The sequence below is a fragment of the Bombina bombina genome, chromosome 2 (genome assembly GCF_027579735.1).
Source record: "Bombina bombina isolate aBomBom1 chromosome 2, aBomBom1.pri, whole genome shotgun sequence".
NCBI classification, from domain to species: Eukaryota; Metazoa; Chordata; class Amphibia; order Anura; family Bombinatoridae; genus Bombina; species Bombina bombina.
Genome location: NC_069500.1, coordinates 329,910,878 through 329,915,464, shown reverse-complemented (window position 1 = coordinate 329,915,464; position 4,587 = coordinate 329,910,878). Strand labels below are relative to the sequence as shown.

At 40.8% G+C, this 4,587-nt stretch overlaps 1 pseudogene; it reads right to left on the bottom strand.

Annotated features, from left to right (window-relative positions):
* Positions 1 to 3,403: 3,403 nt before the first annotated feature.
* LOC128651015 (uncharacterized) lies at positions 3,404 to 3,522 on the bottom strand (annotated as a pseudogene).
* Between the last annotated feature and the right edge of the window lie 1,065 nt (positions 3,523 to 4,587).

Here is a 4,587-nt window from a genome sequence, read left to right as displayed (position 1 = left end):
TTTATCATGACAACTATTACAAATGACATTCGGAGATATAATTTCCACAATTTTACAGCAAATGCACTTAGCTTCGGTAGAACCGATGTCAGGCAGCAAATTTCCAACAGATACTTCTGAGGCAGGATCAGATTGAGACATCTTGCAAAATGTAAAAGAAAAAACAACATATAAAGCAAAATTATCAATTTCCTTATATGACAGTTTCAGGAATGGGAAAAATGCAAACAGCATAGCCCTCTGACATAGAAAAAGGCAAGAGGTACATAGCAATGGGGGAATAAATAAAATAAAAAATTTGGCGCCAAATATGACGCACAACGTAACTGAAATTTTTTTGGCGCCAACAAAATCCGGAAACGACACACTTGCGTCACTAACAACGCAAGCATGTGTAAAGACTCGGGGTCAACTACGACGCTGGAAATGACGAACTTGCGTCAACGGACGTACTTTGGCGGCAAAAAAAATCTCGCTCCAAGAATGACGCAATAAAGTCTAGCATTTGGCGCACCCGCGGGCCTAGTACTGCCCGCAATTTGCAAGAAAAATGTAGTCAATCAGAAAAAGACTAAAACCCCAGGTAAGAAAAAATATTTCTTAATATGTTTAGTTTACCCAAATATGAAACTGACAGTCTGCACAAGAAAATACATGAACCTGACTCATGGCAAATTTAAGTACAATACATATATTTAGAACTTTATATAAATGCATAAAGTGCCAAACCATAGCTGGGGTGTCTTAAGTAATAAAAAACATACTTACCAAAAAGACACCCATCCACATATAGCAGATAGCCAAACCATTACTGAAACAGTTATTAGTAGAGGTAATGGTATATGAGAGTATATCGTCGATCTGAAAAGGGAGGTAGGAGATGAATCTCTACGACCGATAACAGAGAACCTATGAAATAGACCCCCGTTAGGGAAATCATTGCATTCAATAGGTGATACTCCCTTCACATCCCTCTGACATTCGTGTACTCTGAGAGGAATCGGGCTTCAAAATGCTGAGAAGCGCATGTCAACATAGAAATCTTAGCACAAACTTACTTCACCACCTCCATAGGTGTGGTGAGGGGTGTATTTGTAGGCATTTTGATGTTTGGGAAACTTTGCCCCTCCTGGTAGGATTGTATATCCCATATGTCACTAGCTCATGGACTCTAGCCAATTACTTGAAAGAAAAGAAGATAACACAAAGGTGTAGAGGTGCCTGAGGTTTTAGTTAAAAATAACTGTCTTAAAATAAAGGGTGGGCAGTGGACTCACCATATCTAGAAATAAATAAATTTATCAGGTAAGTATAAATTATGTTTTCTTTCCTAAGATATGGTGAGTACATGGAATCATCAATTACTAGTGGGAACCAATACCCAAGCTAGAGGACACAGATGATTAGGGAGGGACAAGACAGGTAACCTAAACAGAAGGCACCACTGCATGAAGAACCTTTCTCCCAAAAGAAGCCTCAGCTGAGACAAAAATATCAACTTTGGAAAAAGTATGCAGAAAGGACCAAGTTGCAGCCTTGCAAATCTGTTCTACAGAAACTTCCTTCTTGAAAGCCCAAGAAGAAGGGACAGCCCTAGTGAAATGAGCTGAAATTCTCTCAGGAGGCTGCTGTCCATAAACATAAAAATAAAGTCTCATAAACCAAACGCATTAAACTACTCAACCAAAGAGAAATAGAAGTAGCTGAAGCTCTATGACCTTTATGTTTCCCAGAGAAACAAACAGCAAACTGGCGACAATCCTTAGTCGCCTGTAGATAGAAAATAAAAGCATGCACAACATCAAAGTTGTGCAACAAATGTTCCTTATGAGAAGAAAGATAAGAACACAAAGAAGGAAAAACAATTTTCTGATTAATATATCTATCCGAAACCACTTAGGAAGAAAACCTAACTATTAGGAATAACCGCCTTAACTGCATTAAAGATAAGATAAGGCGAATCACAGTGGAAAACTGAGAGCCGAGACTCTCCAAGCAGAAAACATAACAATAAGAAACAAAACCTTCCAAAATAACAACTTAATATCTATGGAAAGTAAAGGCTCAAACAGAGCCTACTGCAAAACTTTAAGACCAAGGGCAAAAGCCTAAGGGGGAGCAACCGACTTAAACACAGGCCTGATGTAGACCAGTGCCTGACAAAAAGATTGCACATCTGGCACGTCCACCAGATGCTTATGTAGCAAAAAAGACAATGTAGAAAACTGACCCTCCAGGGTACTGACTGACAAATCCTTCTCCAGACCACCCTGCGTTCAATCATCAAGCAGTCAGCTTAAGAGATTTAGATGAAGGAAAAGACCAAGATTTAGAAGTCCTTCCTCAGAGGTAGTCTCCAAGGTGGAGAGACGACATTTCCACTAGGTCTGCATACCAGATCCTGCGAGGCTAATAAAATCACCGCCGCTCTCATCTGAAAATACGAGTAATGACTCATGGAAAGACAACAAACAGAGGAAAAAGGTATGCAAGACTGAAATCCAAGAAAAACGCCAGAACATCTATTAGGACGGTCTGCGGATCACATGACCATAAACTAAGTACCTTCAAAACTTGGTGTTTTCTTGAAACGCCCAAAGAAACCAACTCCTGAAAGCTCCCATGTGAGGGTCTACCTAGAGAACACTTCCGGATGGAAATGCTCACTCCCCGGGATGACATCAGTCTGTTTAGAAGTCCGACTCCTAATTGTCCACCCCTGGAAAGTGGATGACCGACAGCAAATGTGAGCTTCCTCCCACTGAACAATCCAAGTCACCTCCTACATGGCTAAGGAACCCCTAGTTCCTCCCTAATGGTTGATATAAACCCTAGAGGTGATATTGTCTGACTGGAACCAAGCTAGGGACGACTGAGGTCAAGTCATTAAAGCATTGCGAATTGCTCTCAACTCCAAGATGTTTAAACAGGAGAGCAGACACTTCCGAGTCCATAATCCTTAAACACCCAGACAGCTTACCAGCCCAGCAGGTTGGCATCCGTGGTCACATCACCCAGGAATATCTCTAGAAGCACGCACACAGAGATAGATACTCCTGAAGAAATACTACGGAAGAAAGTCTCTTTTCATCTAATCTAAATCTATGCTTTAAGACAAATCCGAAAGTTCTCCATGTCATGGGAAATAGCACAAGGAATGATGTCCATGGAATACCATCAGACCAATTCCCTCCATACACAGGGTCACAGAAAAGTGAAAAAAATATCAACTGCAGCTAAATCCAAACTCCCAACCTTCTGATTGCAAGATGGCTAAGCTATCCACCGGCCACTAAAACTTACTGTTGGCCGGACAAAAGACTGCAGAGTGGGGAAAATGAATAAATCCTTGATTTTCTGACCTCTGAAAGATCTCCAAGATAAAGAATCAAATAAAGGTCCAAGCATACCGCACCTGGTGTTCCCAGGCGGTCTCCCATCCAGGTACTGACCAGACCTGACCCTGCATAACTTCCGAGATCAAATGAAATTGGGTGCATTCAGGGTATTGTGGCGGTAGGGAACACTTCTCCAGATTAATTTCCCATCACCGGAAAAGAAGATTGGACAAGATCTCTTAAAAGATAGTTAGCTCGAAGTCAGGATGATCCTTGAACTATATATTGTCCAGAAAAACACACTTGCAATACCCCAAGACCTAAAGGTCTGAATGGGATGGCACAACCTATGAAAACTAGAGAAGATTCCGATTAAGGAAACAATAAATCTCTCAGGTCTAAGTTCATTATGAACAGGCCCACTAAAACCAAAGGAGAAAGGACAGATTCTGAAATATATGAGGTAAATACCTATACCCCGTTCCAAAACTGGGACTGGAACTGTCACTCCTAGAGATAAAGACCCTGAATCCAGTTCAAGGAATGACTCTCATCCTACTTAGATTGCAGATACTCTAGAAAGAGAAATCTGCCCCTGGAAGGAAAACTTACATTGGACTTGAAAAGGCATGACCCAAACAAAGTCTCATCCTTAAAAGGAGACACTAGAAGCATATATTTGGAGGAAACAGAAAGAATTGAATCTGCAACTGCAGAGCTATAAAGCCTAGGCTGTACCACTAAACCACATGTAGCCTTCTCAGCTGACCATAGATTTCAGCCACAATGGCGGCGGCTAGTACAGCAAGTCTAATAAGACAAGACATTGCTCTAAATGAACAATTAAACCTTCAGCATCTTACCTATGTCAGAAAGAAAACTAGATTATCTCCACAGAGATCTAAGTTCTCTGATAAAAAAGTAGAAAGTTCCCTTCTACTAAAGACACTGTGCATTTCAAGAGAGATAGCGACAGGAAATCCTAAAAAGGACGTGAGACAGGGAGAAATATCCCCAGATTCTCTATAACAATCCTGTGAACATCTCACAGCACGTCTAGAACCCATCCAGAGAGGAAAGAAAAATATAGAACTGATAAAGTTCACAAAACTCTAAAGGAAAAACAATGATAGGGATCAGTGTCATCCAGTCAGCCAAGACCTCCTGACAATATAAGAGGCTTTGAAGCAAACATCTGAAGGATACCACTTCAGTAACAGATGAAGGAATTACTGTCCAGATCTAAGAT